At 40.3% G+C, this 17073-nt stretch overlaps 1 protein-coding gene across 9 annotated transcripts in view; it reads right to left on the bottom strand.

Moving 5' to 3' along the window:
* The window catches only part of LOC110959803 (microtubule-associated protein 2), an 84094-nt gene that overhangs the window by 52522 nt on the left and 14499 nt on the right, over positions 1-17073 (bottom strand). For 7 of the 9 annotated variants that reach the window (XM_022206782.2, XM_022206786.2, XM_022206785.2 and 4 more), the window contains exon 2: positions 2413-2492. The gene's annotated coding sequence lies outside the window, so the exon portion shown is untranslated. Of the gene's footprint in view, positions 1-2412; positions 2493-2576; positions 2779-17073 lie in introns of those variants that run through there. The other 2 variants (XM_051941889.1, XM_022206783.2) reach the window with 2 other exon arrangements.

Genomic DNA, 17073 nt, shown 5'->3' with positions numbered 1-17073 from the left:
AAAAATGACAATGCTAAAGTCAACTAGTGATATTCTCTGAAACTTATATATAGTTTCATTCCGCAACAACAGAAACCAACATATGATGCGCTTTATATGAAAAAAAAGAAGCTTTTTTGGTATTACAAAGTGTACCACGAAGACAATCACAATGTCGATAGCCAAATTCAAGAGGTGTAGAGTTCTGCTGATCAAAATGGTTCTTCCCAATATAACTGAGAAAATGAAGAGTTCATTTGCAAAAAAGATAACTCCATTTTGATAAATTTTCAGACAATTTTTTTTATTGTTTACTTGAGATAATATCAATCAAACTGAAGTTGAGTTGGATTTGACTCAGTAGAAAAATACAAGACAAATAGAGAAAAAATAAATTCTTAGTGTTATTAATTATCTCAAGTAAACAATAAAAAAAATGAGTTTTTCTGAAAACAAAGTTACCTTTTTGCAATGAACTCTTCAAATTTCCTTTCTTCAGAATTTCTCCTTCACAGTTTCTAAAGATATTGTCATCTCGACATAATCTCACATTTTAATGTGCAAAAAAACAAGCCGAAAGTGGGTGGACAGCCAATCTAAAAATAATATCGCAGAAAGAGACACATGAATCTCAGTTTTCACAGATACAACTTTAGATATCTGTAGTTAATGTTCACAAAGTTTAAGCAAATCAGGGATGGTCAAGCAGGAGATTTAGGGCTAAATGACCACGTAGGGCTCTACTAGTATACCACACATCATTGTAGCTTGGAAGCAAACTACCATTCGAGTGCTGACCATACTGACCAACAGATGGTGAATAATAGTAACAATAATAGTTGTAATAAGATTACATCATTATCTTAATCACCTTAATTCAGATTCTTCAGCATTCAGGACTCAGCAGCAACAGTCAATTTTCTTTATAGCTAACGAAACAGGTATATGGGTTCTGTAAAGTGTCTTGAGGCAATCTAAATCCTAATTGGTGCTATATAAATAAAACTGAATTGAAACATCAGGTCTGCGGATAAAGGGGAGCTGTGAACAGGTTCAGCTCCTTAAATGACATCTGACATTTTCAGCAGATATAAGGTGATTGTCAAGCAAAAAAATTGTATAAAGTAGACACTGGTGTCACCATTCAATATCTTTTCATGCTTACATGAAATGAATAGAATGATAAAAAAAAGTTAGTTATTCGGGAAAACGGGTAAATGAGTCAGATCTGTCCATTTATAATCCATATAATTCTCTTTTGTTCTGAGCAATCAAAGACAAAATTAGCTTACATGTTCTACTACTGTACGTCACATATTACATCAATTCTTTCAGTTAGATTAGGTTTTTTTTTCGTTTTAATTACATTGTTTATTGTCTCCCTTTTATGGAGCTAGAATAATTACTACTGGGACCTCTCCCAGACAGTTGAAGTTCAAACACTGAGGCTGACAGGAAGCAAGGGCAAAAACAAAACTAGGAGACATAGATAGAAAGAGAAAAGTAGGGGAAAATGAGCGGGGCAGACTTGAGAGATCAGAACAGATAACATGCAGGGGAGGAATAGACAGAGTGGGAGGGATAAAAGCGACGAGAAGAAAATAAAGACCGGGAGAAAAAGGGGTGTAGTGAGTGAGTTGAAGTTGGCATCTTTTTACTCCATTAACACCTGCTCCAAAACTCGTCCTGACCAAGCTGTCGGCGGACTCATGTCAGCCAGCTCTGCCGACGCTGACAGGCAGAGTAATGTGTCCTGCGGTCACACTCGGCTTGGTGTTGCTCCCACAGAGAAACCACAAACAATCTGTTGGCTATGAGTCGCTAACCACCAACGGTCACATGCCATCGCAGCCTTAGTCTCAAAATACACCGCCATTACTTCAACATAAAACAATTGCAAAAATCCTTGGAGATCAGGATGGTGTAAAATCTTGGTAAACATCAGTTTTCACGCACACACACACACACACACACACACACACACACGCACAGCAGCAGGAGCACACTCTGCATGAACCATGCTGTCCTCGCTGGCTGAATAATCAACGATGTCTAGACGAAGTACGTCACAAAGACTAAAGGTCACCAAAACACAGAAGCAGCCTTTGGCTTATCACAAGCCCTTTCACTATATTGTTTGCATATGTCATCAGTAAATATCCTGAATCTGTGGAAACAAAAGGGAGCTGAGACACACAGGAAGGCACTGATTAGAGATTATAAGCATGTTCAGAATGAATAAAGGGTCACTTTGCCTCCTGAGATGTTTAATTACCTCTTTTGACGATTAAATAATATACATGGTAACATATTTCTGCTGCTGCAATAGCTGATGCACCATTTTATTCTTCATATTGGCTGCTCTGCTAAAGATTCTTCCAGCTATAAAGCAAAATGCCTACTTTCCAAAGGACATGGTATATAGCGTCTTACCTGTTGGGGTGGGGTGGTTATTCCAGCTTTTTGTCTGCAAAGAGGTACAAACGGAGGGGAGGGGGGCAAGGCAGCGGCGTCTGCAGAGAAAGGAAAAGAAAGGGGATAAAGATGAGAGGCAGAAAGAGGAGCGAATACGAGTCATAAGGGGCAGAGACACTGACAGAGATGGTTGATGCTCCTTCGCCGGTGAGCGGAACCGGCTAGCACAACTGCTGCAGCTTACGCACTCCCTCTCACAAAAACGCACACATACCAAGCCAGCCGGCACGCTCCCTCACATAGGTCTCCCCCTCCACCAGCAGCACACACACTCAGACAGGGCTGCGGCCAAACCAGAGCCTGCATTGCATTGAGGCAGGGTGGAGATAGGGGGTGGGGATGAGAGGGTTCTGCCATGTCTGAGCACAAGACAGTGTGTTTTTGTATGTGTGTATTTGTCAGTCACATTAATTCATGTTTGAAAGGGATATGGAGCTCATCCACCCCTCAGGGAATTGAGTTCCAAGATAAAAGACCGTCTCTATCCAAGAAATTTCCAGAAGCGTGCTTCATTCTCCTCTCTGTGTTTATCTCATCCGTAAAATTCTGCTCTTTTGCTCAAAGACGTTCACATTATGAATGCATGAAACCTTTCAACATGACGGCAAGTGTAGAAGGAGTGTATGCGTATAAAAGGAGGGGTGCGGGGCTTGCCCCATGCTGAATAATTGCTCTGTCCTGGTGCTCATTTGCAGGCATAGCCAACTGCTGCAGCAGCATTGAAACAAAGGCAGAGAGGGGGAATGAGGGGGGAAAAAAAAGAGGGTCTGAGTGAGAGGAGGGGAGACTGCAGAGGCCAGAAGAGCAGCGCAAAAGCATACAACTCCCTGCTCATTACTCCAAGCTCAAACCACATGAAATGAAATGTATTTATAGCGCAGAGACTCACAACGGTCCCAGTCTAGTCATCCATCACCTGCACTACTTGAGATGTCAAAGTTGTGAATAAATACAGAAATTATGAGCTGAACAGAAGGACACCGGAAATAAGCGAGTGCAAATTTGAAAAATTGAATGAATGAACAATAAAACTACAAAACAAAACAAGGATTAACCATCTGGACTGGACCCCAAAACCCACTGTTGGGTTTGAAAAGCAAGTTTTCTTTTATTTAAAAAAAAAGGCCAAAATTACACCATTTATCAGAGCTAGAAACAGAATATTCAGGATTCCAAGAATGCCCTGTTCACTGAAAGACCTAACCAAATCCAAGCTTAAAATTTATGACACGCCACTAAAATCAGTATAGTCTACATTTCTCACTTAAAAATTTGAAAAAAAATTAACCATTTGCATTAACCCAATTTTCTAAAACACAATAAAGTCTGAGCTATTAGTGAATCATCTGCCACAAACAGTCACCTTGCAAAAATTCTGAGACTTTTCAGATGAACTGCAGGCTGTGTTTACACAGAGCTGAGAGGAAACAAGCTAGTAAACAAATTTGGAACAAGCAAAGTGTAAGGTGCAGGAATTTATAGTGCAGTTACGTATGAACACATCATTAAATGTGTCAGGAACAAAAAAATGACCAGAATCTGCAGTGAATTTGATTATCTTTTTGCTCATTGTGTTGTTTTGTCATTCCATAGTTCCACTGTTTTGGTTCCAAAAACAAAATACAGCTAACAGGTAGCTATTTTTCAGGGGAAAAAAATCTCATGCAGATGCAGAAATTTTGCAAGTACCTCATACGCACAGAGGGATATTTACCAACTGAAGAGCCGAATATTTACCTTAGGAACTGGTGTAGACCAAAATAAAGCTAAAACAAGATTGTATTAATGGCCAGAAACACAACTTTGTATTAATGCTAATTTAGCTTTGTATCTTGTTGTGCAAAGAGGAAAGTGTATGCCAACATTATTGCCATAACAACCTCACAAGCTATTAGCATGTCATTGTTGTGGTTAGTGCGTTTTAGCTGCCCAAAAGTGGCAAAGCACGTTTAAGCATCTATGTTTTTACAATTTTATTTAACAATGGAATAATTTTCAACCATAAAATAAATAATTGATGTTCCAGGTCTCAGGCTGCTCTGTGGGAAGTCTGAACCTATCCTTTAAGTAGCGAGTAAATTAAGCCACAAGAAGAAAACCAGTGTGACTAGACTGATGTCAAGAGACACTCCCTGACATTGGTCGCCAAGCCCTAAGGAGACCAGTGAGGTGATGTGAGACTGAATCATGAAAGATACAGTCATATGGTTCCCAAAACCACTTAAAAAAATTAGAGGAAGAGAGGGCAAAGAACAAGCCAGGCCTGCCTCCTTCCCACATCCTTTCTTAGTCCATTAGCTTGCCCAGTAACGGGGCAGAAAGAGCCATCAGTGCGACACTATAATCAACCTTGTCAGCGTCGAGGACTGGATGAAGTTTAAGAAAGCAAATGGGACATTAAAATGCAGCGGGAAACTAATCTTGGTGTCAAACTGAATTATGAGATAATGTTCAGTTTTCAGTTTTTGAGAGGGCTGAGTGCTCGTGATGATCCGAGCAGCATGCCAGTGCATGTATGTTTGTGTAAAAGGAAGCGAGACTAAAGATGTAAAATAAGGAAAACCTGTGGAGGTTGGGTGGCATGAACAAAGAGAACTAAAGCTCAGGGAGGTTCAGAAAGCCCTGTCAACGCCTGCTTCCTTTAGGGAGATTGATTGCCAGTGCTGATTAGAGACCGAGGCCTGACCTGAGCTGCAGAGCAGCTAGCATAGCCAGTAACATCTAATCTCCCAGAAAGCAGATGCTAGTCCTGCTAACACCAATCTGCCACAACTGAACTGTCAACAGACACACGGCAGGCTAAACTCGCTGCTGCCAATTACACATCACTTGTATACCTGGGTTTAGAACAGGATGTATGGACAGTTAAACACCAGCAACTCCCTTGTTCCACAGACGACATCAATGCAAGAGTTCAGGGTGTCCTCAGGATATTTAAATCATGTTTTGAGACAGTTGTTTATCAAATAGGTGGATCTGATCATCACAGGATATTTTCTTCTCATGGTGAAGTCCTACATCCAATCCAAATTGAAAGGTATGTCATTCTCATCCTGAAGTACATTGCTGTAGTGCAGGTGTGGGTTGATCAGTGATCTCGTTGTGACTGCACCCCCTGCAGAGAGACTGGAACACAGAAAAACTCACTATGATCAGGATTAGCTGAGTGGATCATCACGGTCTCTGTGTAATCTGCCCTTGGACCCCTTCATCCAGATTAGACGGGAGATTTCATCGCTGATCAGAATATTTCTACATCAGCAGTTGTGTCTTCTCAGAATGAAGAAAGTCCAAGTGATGAAGTTGCCCTGTATCTAGTCCCCAAGCTATACATATCCTGCCAGAATGAACAACGACATTATCAAAAATAAGGCATAAAAGAGGCCTGTACCTTCTCTCATCCAGTTTTAATTCTGACGCGGCTAGTCTCCTTAAAAACAAACACCTGCTGTTTTGGAAGCTGACCACATACACAGAGAAAGATCTGGATTAGCCTTTGAGGAAGGTTGCACTCTAAGCAAAATCTCTGCAGTGTGAAGCATAACAAATTTAAGCATCATCTGCTTTCCCAGAAAACAAACAGATGCTGACTAATACCGGAATTCATGTATATTCAGATTTCTGGGCTATCGTCATATCCAAAAAGTAGCCTTCCAAGCTGTCACCTCATAGGACCTCTTCCAGAAGCATGACTCAAGCTTTTTTGGAAATGCGGCAGTAGCACAAGCAGGGTTTCACTGAATGGACAAATTTACTGCAGGTGTTTTGTGGAGGCAGCAGCGGTGACTTTGGTAGTTCTGCACCATTAAAACCACAAGTGTAATTACAGCTGTGGGGCCAGTTCTATTTCTGTTATGTAATGGCTGTGAGTTACAGCAGAGCAGACAGCTGTTGATATGAATGCAGATATTGATTAAGATTGAGTTGGGTACTTTGCAACAAGACAAAAAGGGTGGAACAAAGCTCTGCATCAAAACAAGTCTTTTCAGTCAGATAATCTGATGCCACTGGGAAGCCGTCTTACTACTTCAAATTTGAATACAAGCTAAAAGATTAATCAAGATTAATATAATAAAGATTATAGGGGTATTCCCAGTGTACTTTTATTACACTTCTAATAAAAGTCTGTAATATATCAAAATAGCAGATTTGAAAAAATTAAATGCAGCAGTGGCCAAGTTCTGAAATTTCAACCATTTTCAAACACAGAAGACATAGTAGAAAAATTCTCTCCGGGTTCGGCAGGCAATTTCTCTAGAGCCTGACCAACATATCGGTGGCAGATATTGGTCTGTCAGAGACAAAGATATAGGTGCATATGTTGCCGACATATTCTGACATGAAAGCGTACTTTTAGAAAGCATAAGACGGAAAGAGGTCATTTAGAAATGGTGTCATTACAATAATTTGTCCAGCAGAGCAGCTCCATTATTTACAACACTGTCTGCAGCACATGTAGCACGACAGCCAATGGGGTGGAGTCAATTTTATTTCATAGTAAATCACCAACTAGTAAATACATTGCTGAAAGGTCGCTAAACCCCTCCATTTTCACTTTTGAATATAATTCTACACATGCACCGCACACATGCACGCACACAAACTGGAACACACACACACACAATAATTAATATTGGCCAAAAATCCATTAGCACTTCTGACTCTAACCATGTAGTTTAAGCTGATCTTCTTACATAAAATTGGTGGGATGTAACTTTAACTGATTTAACTGAAAAGGAAACAAAAAACACCATTACTTTAGCTGTTAGTTGCAGATCATCACAAAGATCCATTAGTTAAATTTCTTTGAAAAAACCATCTTTAATGATCTTATAACTACTCTTTAGGAACGTGTAACAACATGGTTTTGCATTCATATGCTTCCTCCCTAACTGCCACACATAACTGTGAGCCATACAGTGAACCCATGCTTAATACTTTCACCCAGACATGGACCTAGTAATCCCGTACTGGCAGACGCGTGGTAATGACTGAGGATTGGATCACTGCTAGCATCAACAGGACCACAGGAGCAATCTCCTTCCAGGCTGATGTCCAATTCCAACAACAACTTGCTCCATTTGGATGGAAATAGTAGAAAAATACAGCAGCATCTGCTTGTTTTTGCTGTTTGTTTAAACAAATAGTAAATAGATTTAAGACCACGGAAATCTAATTACCCAAATCCGCACTGATCTGGCTGTCCGTTCAAAGGTTAGCAGCCATATCTGTCAGAATGAACTCATCAAATTACAACCAGATTAATCATGTCTTATGATGTGCCATACATTTCCTCCACTGGATCAAAAGTGTCTTTGTTGAGTCTCATTTTGACATAGAGCTTTCAATTTGCCTATTTCATTATTTTTTCCCCTCGGAAAGATCTATGATTCTGTCAAGGCATTCTACTGCTGCTGTGTCAGGACGCCACCAATATCAGAGTCAAAGGTGAGTCAGCTCAGAGCAACCGTCCAGACACAGGAGCTCATTCCTCTCCATCCGCTAAGAACCTTCTGCATATAGACACAACAGCATGACTCATTGCCAAAGCTAGACTCCTCAGTTTGTTCGAGCCATGTACACAACTTTATGTCTGACCTACACACCATGATTCACACAACAAGCCATCAGAAATTTCTACTAGTGGCACATAGTTGGGAAGAAACTCTAATTGCTATTTTTCTGACATTTTGCAGTTATATTTGCGATATAATGCTTTAAAATCATATTCACTGCGTAATAGATTCAAAAGAGATATTAACAAAAGCGTGAATGTCCGACATGACAAAATTGAACTGAATATTTTATAAAATTATTGCCAATACTGTTTAAACCCTTGGTCAAACGTACTGCAAAATAAATAATAACACAGACGTTATGTCACTCAATCCACATAGTATATGTTACTATATATGTTAATAGACAAGAAGAACATTCCAATCATTTCAAAATAAATACAACTGGATTAAAGCAATAGCCTTATTATTTAACAGTCACACCATTTATACTATATATTGCAGCCTTTGTGATTTGCTAATTGCATCATTTTCAAATTGGCAATTTTCAGTTGATTAATTGTTCACCTCTATTCCCTATGGTGACCAAATTTGATTTCTGTGTCCTTTTCCTCCAGTGTGATTTCATGTTAAGTTCAAGCTTTTGTGAGTACAAAATTTTATGAGCAATAAAGTCGCCTCTCTGCAACAGAGCCATTGCAGCACCATTGTCTCTGCATGTTCCTGCAGTCCCTCTTTAAGCTTAAAGAGCATAAATCATAGCAAAGCTGACAATCACAGTTTCAGTCACCAGCAAAGAGAGCTAAAAGGTAATTCGGTTCAGCTTGAGGGGGAGATTTGTCCGTTTACAAGCTATTTAACCCTTTAAGCTTCTGTCTCAAAATACAGTGTCCTTAAGGCATCCCTGAGGATCCTGAACCTACTCATCTAGTTGGCCTGAAGAGAAGTGTATAAGGAAAATCTGCTTCTGTTGAATCACAAAGAACATTCTTGCTGCCATGCATTGCAACTTCATTATTTCTCACTAAGAGGTTAAGGTTTCACATGTATGCAGGCACATTTCTTTAATCAACAGATGATAAATAGCAAAATATGTCTTTATATAAACTTTATCTTTACAAATAGGGTGAGAAACCTGCTTTACAGTCAGAGTAGAATAACACACAATCAAAATTCCGTTAATGTTTCAGAGACAAAGAAACTGTGACTTTATTATACTGATACAATTACCCGATCAAAGGTACATCGACAACCCAGCTGCTCATCATTATTTAGAGAATGTGACTGTAACAAGGTTCGTGGAAAACTCTCAAGTGCATAAAAACCTAAGTGCTTTGTAAAAGTGCAGCTTTCCTCGTTCTGCAACTGCCAAGAGCAAATATCAGCCGGACCATTTACCAAGAGAGAGCGTCACATCACTCAATGGCCGGCTTGCCGTTCGTGGCAAAATGTAAAACATAAGCAGTAACAGAAGTGCTACGGGAATGTCCAGTGCCCATCTTGTGCAACAACTGGGCCACCACTGGATTATGACGGACTGTGATTATAGGACATAATTTTTTCTCTCTGCCACCCAGAGAGACGGGCCTCTCAGGGGTGAATATTGTCTCATCACTCAAGTATATATGCAACTATGCAAACACCCTTCCTCTCTGTCAGGCTAAAGATGGCCTGTGTGTGCTACTCTTGGACTGTCATTCCTCTCTGATGCAAGCAGAAAACAGGAAATTCCTCAAACGTGAAATATGCCTCTGAGAGGCCCGTTAAAACGGAGATGTGATTTGAGAAGAAAGAAAAAGAGAGGAAGTGGAGGGACTGCATGTTTTACAGCAAGAGAAGGGGGTGGTGGGGTAGATGGGGATTGATGTTCAGACTGTGGGGGGAATTCATGGGTGAGAAGCCAGTCAACTGTTTTTATAGGCTTAAATAAGTTTTTGCCTGTCTGAGGGCGTGTGCCTGGTGTACAATATAGTGTGTGCTGTATATATTAACTGTCTGCCAGGTTGTGTGTGTGTGAACACTCCAGCTTGCATGTGCCTGGCTTTGCACTAACCACAGGGTGTAGCTGTGGACTTTGAAGTCAGCCTTACACCCTGGGCTGAACTCAAACACAGGCTACTGCTACGAGGTCCCGTATTACTCCATGGAAAAATCACAACATACGTTTTACTCACAGGGAACACTGCCCTCTCTATTCCCCTTGTAAAACTTCGCTTGGTAGAAAAAGGAGAAAAGCAGGACAGGAGAACTGAGTACAGGAAAATAGCATTGTAGCAGAACATGGTAAGAAAAGCCTACAACACAGGGATCCAAAGGTTCGTGTACATCGATGTCATTCAATTTTCGATTTGGGGTCCAAACACCAAAAACGGATAACGACCGTTTCCCGTTTTCGTTTTCAAAATACAAATCAGAAAACGTCGTATTTCGATTCTAATGTTTGTTTGGCAAAGTCTTGGTGAAAAAAAAAAAAGGATATCAAAAAATGAAATTTAACTCGTTTTTCGTTATCCACTTTTATTGGGAAAATAAAAATGGAATAACGGTCAATATTCTGTTCTCTGATGTTTGTCTTGCAAAAGTGTAGTTAAAAAAACGGACATCAAAAAATGAATTTAACTTCTAATTTGTTTTTGATATCCGTTTTTATTGAAAAAAGAAAATTGGAAAACGGATTGGTTTTCTGTTTTCTGATTTTTATTTTGAAAACGAAAAACGGGAAACGGCCGTTATCCGTTTTTGGTGTTTTGACCCCAAATCGAAAATAGAATGACGGCAACGTACACGGACCTCCAAAGCCCAAAGTCTGACCTAAACAACCACAACAGAAAAGGAGCAAATCATGAAGTTTAAGATTTTAGACATCAAATATTTTGCCAGTTTTGCTTAATGTAGCAACATTTACTGATTATTAAAATCAGGAATTATTAAAATAAAACAAGTTTTACAGAGCCTGACTGATAATGGATTTTTTGGGACAATACAGATTTTTTGGGGAATAAAACAAAAAAATTGACTTCACAGCATTGCCTGCTCAGCTGTGATGCGTACTCTGCTACATGTGCTGCAGACAATACTGACAGTATTGCAAACAATGGAGACAGCTGCTCTACTGGACAACATATGTAATAAGACCATTTTTTGTTTTATGTTCTTAAGAAAGAAAGTTTTCATATCAGGAACTACATAGATGGATACCAATAAATCTATGACAAGGCAACATTTACTTACATTTTCCTAACTGGAACCTTTGAAAGTGTGTCAAATTAGGCAACAGCCTATCAGTTTGCAGTGCACCAATGGATATACATATGATTATTTCTGGATTACCTTGATAATGGAAAAAAAAATAAAACACGGCAATTCTAAGGCACATTATACATTTCTAAATATGTTTTGGTGATTTCTGAATGGGAAACGATGCCATCCTTAGGAATGTTTAGTCACATTTAGTCAAAAAATATGTCGATCGTGACCGTGTGTTCACATTTGACAGAATAATGAGTCTAAACTACCCTCTCTTTCAACCTCATTCTCGAACTGAGATGGGGCTGCTCTCTTCTGTTTGCATGCTCTGACTGTATGATCCCTGTCTATACCTGCAGGATGTCTAAATGCAGCAAAGCAAACAATTCATCAGACTCCAAAGGTCAGAGATGCTGCACCCACATCCACAGAATGCACAGAAACAGCAAACTAAATGGAAATGACAAAGAAACAATAAATCAAAGGTGCCAGAATAGTAAACATAATTCCTTGTACTGTCTCCAATTGCTGTTTTGTATTTGCCTCAAGTCTCTCTCTTATAATGCCATCTCTCTGAGGATCATTGAAAGGGCAGGTTACAAGCAAAGAAAGGTAAATTACAGTAATTTGTAGAAGGGATGCCCCTGTTTCAAAGCTTTTTCCTGTTGATGGGCGATCCGAACCTTTGCTGTCTAAATGCCATCTGTTCTAAATTAGCACCTACGCAGGGGGGCACTGAGACCTTGCCACCAATGGTCAGACGCTGGGGTTTTAGATTGCTGACGCTCCAGCAGTGGAGAGATGAAAACGGTTCAAGATGAAGAAAACTTGACATTAATCTTTTTTTTTTTAATTTTAAATAAGTGACAGCAGTGATCGCACATTTGTTTGGAGCAGTATTGGGAGACAAAATACTAAATTGCTTCCAAAATAATACACACTATTCAGGCAAAAATAGACTTCAATGTTCATAATATCTAGGGCTGAGTACCGAACTTCGGTTCTTGAATGGCACCGACCGAAATGTTTCGGTACTAATGAGTATCAAAATAAGCCTTGTCTTTCGATTCCATGTTCCGGTACTTATCACGTGATTATGATAAAGCAAACCTGTGATTGGCTATAACATTACACGTGATTGCGGCAAGCCAGAAAAACAAACATGCTGTGGCGTACCACCCCCCGCCCCCCAAATCAAAGACAGGTTTCACGTTAGGTACATTGACTTTACTGCAGTTGTGTAGCGTGTCGTCGAAGTAGGAAAAGATGCCTCTGAGGTCTAAAACGTGGCTCTACTTTTGTAAAATGGACAGCAACAGTGCGCGGTGCAGTATATGCCAAAGCGGGTGGTAAACGCCATCTAAGGCTAAATACCGGCATGAGACTGATAGTTGACAAGTACATTAAGGGAAAGTTGAAAAGAACTTTGAAGAGAGAGTTCAAGAGGGCGTGAAACCGTTAAGAGGTAAACGGGTGGGGTCCGTGCAGTCCGCCAGGGGGATTCAACTCGGCGGGCCAGTGGCGGCCGCTCGGTGCGGGAGGATCCCCTTGCGGGACCTCTCCCCGGGTGCGGGCCGTCTCCCGCCGGGCGCATTTCCTCCGCGGCGGTGCCCCGCGACCGGCTCCGGGTCGGCCGGGAAGGATCCGGGGGCGAAGGTGGCTCAGTATGTACTGAGCTGTACATTGTTTGCAAATGTTCTTTTGCACTGGAAATCACTGGAAAATTAAACTCAAGATGTGAAAAGTAATGTGTAATGCAATTTTCATTCTGTTAGAGTATATATTGTAAAACTGGTATCGAAAAAAGTATCGTTTAGGAACCGGTATCGAAGTGAAGGTATCAGTATTGGTACTGGTATTGAAACTTTTAGATTGATACTAAGCCCTAATAATATCACATATCTCAACCCGCCCGGCCAGCAGGCAGATGGGTCCCCTCTATATTGAGCCGGGTTCTGCTCGAGGTTTCTTCCCTGTTAAAAGGGTGTTTTTCCTTGCCACTGTCGCCTTTGGGCTTGCTCTGGGGGTCAGGCATATGGGTTCTGTAAAGCGTCTTGAGACGATTTGACTGTAATTGACGCTATATAAATAAAATTGAATTGAATTGAATTGAATACAAAACTCATTGAAACCTATTTAGAATTACACTTACAATCAATGCAGCTGCAGTGATCCACATATTTCAAGCTCTTGGAAACATCTAGAAAGATGACACTGGACTATTTGTGACTCTAAAATATTCCAGTCCACATGTTGGATTGTTTCTCCAGAGAGAAGATAAGCCCGGCTGTGACGCTCAGGCTTGGAGGAGAGTGGACACACGTGTCACTGAGACTGAGTGAAGAGCGGAAGTTTCTGGAAGTCATCAGAAACAGGCGGGGTGGAGGGGCCCAGCTGCACAGGACTTTTATTGCAGTTGAAGGAGGATGTCACAACTCAACCTTGCAACTGCGCGCACACACCCACACATATATATATATATATATATATATATATATATATATATATATATATATATATATATATGTTGTGGATTCAAACATAGTAAATGAACGCTTGCATGCAAAGTGCCAAATCGCATTCAAAATATGTCAGAAACAACCCACATCCTGAGCTGGCGGGTCACTGGCCTGAGTGCTAACACTGATAAATGATAAACAAAAACATCCCCGAGTTGGAGTCAACAGCTGTCTAGTCTTACGGGGCAGCTCTGTCATTCATGCGCTACATGGGAACCCGCCCTGTCAGTAAAGCATCCAAAACAAGCACACTGGCACTTTTTCCCTCCTCCCATTGCCCAAACAAGAATGAGTCATGGCAGAAGGCTCAGGAATAGAGATGATGTTGATTTTTTGGCTACATTGAATGGGGAAAACTGCAAGCACCACCCTCATGATAAATGAATAACAATGTGCTATGTTTTGACATCTATTTTTATTGAGAGCAAAATCCTCAGTGACTACCATTGAGCCATACGAGTGGTTTTGCATGTTTTAGCCCACTTACTGAGCTGACTACTTGGCAAACCATTCTGTTGGATCTTAGAATCACTGGTGCTATTTTTCCACCATTCCATGCATTTCTATTCATATCTTTCCCATGTATCACACTGACATTAAGATATGTTTTGTGTTTTTGCTCCGTATTTTTAAGGGCTCTGCTCTCAACACGAATCGGTCAGCCACAACATTAAAACCACTGACAGGTGACATTGATCATCTCGCTACAGAACAGTTCGGCTGGGAAAACTTGGATCCTGGCTTTCACATGCACCACCCACGCAAACATTGTCACAGTACCCACCCACATCTATCCAATGGCAACAGGACACCACAAAGAAACCGCTTGAGGAACACAACCAAGAGCTCTAAATGTTGGCCAAGGTATCTGCTACCAATGTTGTGGCACCACAGGAGACTCCCAAAGGGCCAAATCTGAGGTCCAAAATTTTTCTATAACAAAGCCAGAAAATCCAGTAGTTGCTAAGTGACTTTATTCCATAAGTAAGTGATAGTTGATAGATGAGTTAGCAGAAGTTACACATTATAGTATTACAATATTTTTGAGATTGTAGACTATGTTCGACTCTCTTGGGGTGGCATTGCATTAAAACAAAGTGTAGACATAGAGTTGGATTTGTGCTGGGAATGGAATCCATTTCTAAACTAATGTTAGCTAGTGTTGCACTCTGTTGATGATGTAGGGGAGTAGAAAAAATGCATTTAGGCCAGGCATATGTAAACAAGAATATGCATTCCTTTTTATTTTTTATTTTTTTACAGGAAAATTCAAATTCATCCTTTGCACAGAATGTGTGCAACAATTCATAATGTCTTTTCAAATATCTTATTGTTGCTTTTTAATGCGTTGTTGCCTTTTTATTGTTTCACTGTTGCTATTTTTGAAAAGCAGCTTGTGACCATGATAGTTAGATGTGCTACAGAAGTAAAGTTTATTAGTATTAATAAAGAGAGAGGAAATATGAGATATTATGAGATGACACTCGCAGTCAACAGTTGTCCTATACAGCAGCTGTTGATTCGTTATTAAGAACACCTTCAAACCAACAACTCTAAAGCTAAATTCTAAATGTGTTTGGAAAAACTGACTGTGTGTCAAGTTTTTGTGATTTGAAAAGCAGCAGAAGGGGCTCTTCTATTCATTTTTCTCCTCTTTCTTACATTTATTCTTCTCATCTTGCTACATTGCTTAGTATAAACCAGTGCCATTATGTGAAAAATGAACTCAAACTCAGCTAACTAAATTCAACTTTTAAGGCGGAATTTCACAGCAAGGCAAAAGGTGATCACTGTACTGTGAGGAGAGCCTTTTATACAGGAATTAATGAAAAATGATGGTTGCGTGGCCTCATAGGAACAGGCTACACATCTAAAACTGCAACGTTTATCTGAAAATGTTTATCACATTAGAAGTAGGCAACTTGTGAAAATGCTGGTATGGTCCTTTAAAGATGAACAACGGTAATGCAAGCAAGGGATCAAGAACATCACAGAAGTGGTGTTGGAAGCGCCTGGATTAGCGATAATGTAGTGGAAACAACATAACTATTAACTCAAACAAACTGCCTTTTAAGCTGCATTTAAATAGGAAGCACAGGCCGTTGAATGCACTTCTTTCCTCTGCCGCCAGGAAGTATCTCGGCAAGGCTTTCACCTTGAGTGCAGGCTATTAGTGTAATTGATACAGCAATATTGTGGTTAGAGGGAGAGACAAGGTGGGGGGAGGCAATAACATCCTCAGCCCTCAGAAGCAGGCACATGAGGTATGGTCAGGTGGGTAGGGGGGTGCGGCTTGGGAATCACTTGCCAGTTTGCATTAACAACATAAGATGGAGTGAAGACAATCCGCAGTTAGTGAGAATAAAGAGCAGAGCAGCACCTCAGGTATAATGCACTGACAGGAGGTTTGGTGCGGTGAAGCGATAATGGCTTCCTGCACTTGAGGGACTCGAGGATGAGGTCATTCGTCATTAGCTCGCTGGATATTTACAACCTTTGGTCCAGCTACAGCTCAGGACTCTCTCTGATTATTTCTGTGGCCCCTGGAAAGTCAGATTTGCCACTGTGTCCCATTTCAGAACATGAAAATGAATTCAGTTTATACCCATTGAGGGTTTCAGGAAATCATCTGGTGGCCAATATTCAGGTCTCAGGGCAACCAATACTGAAATTTTTCTGAATTGGTGTCTCATAAACATACAAGATCAATCACAAAAAATAAATAAAGCAATAATAAGTTAGAGTATTAAATTCAATCTGAGTCAAGCTTTAATCTAGTCAATATTTTAGTGCACAGCTGAGGATGCTGTGTGGGCTCCAAGTTGATGTGGGGTTCAGGAGGCTGCTGCAATTGCTGCAAGAATACTAGTTTGTTTCCATGACACTAAGATGAGTCACTATGGCTACGGCTCCATTGGGAAACAAAGTTAAATAATGAAGGAAGATCCAAGGATTGCAGTGACGAAGCTCAATATTGGCAGAGAGGCGATGAAGTGGGAAATTAAACGCCAAAGTCACAGTCTCACAGTATTCAACATTTTTAAAAGCTGTGGTGTTTTCAGCAGAGTTCTTATTAGCATGCAGCATCTGGTACCTTTGAATTCTGTCTTGAAGATATAATCAACAAGTTGCTGGAATATTAATACTGTTTGTTCTTAACTGCCAGGAAATCCATCACTATGAATGAAAAATGTGTCACAAAAACAGCTACAAGATTAAGATTTCACAATTGTCGCCTAATCATTAAAAAAACAAACATGGCATTTACACAAAAATTTGATTCAAAACATCCTTCAGCAGATTTGACTGCTGCTTTCTTTTTGGACACTTCAAGAAAA

The sequence above is a fragment of the Acanthochromis polyacanthus genome, chromosome 22 (genome assembly GCF_021347895.1).
Source record: "Acanthochromis polyacanthus isolate Apoly-LR-REF ecotype Palm Island chromosome 22, KAUST_Apoly_ChrSc, whole genome shotgun sequence".
In the NCBI taxonomy this organism is placed as follows: Eukaryota; Metazoa; Chordata; class Actinopteri; family Pomacentridae; genus Acanthochromis; species Acanthochromis polyacanthus.
The sequence above is the reverse complement of the archived record's forward strand: the minus strand, read 5'-3'. Positions and strand labels throughout refer to the sequence as shown.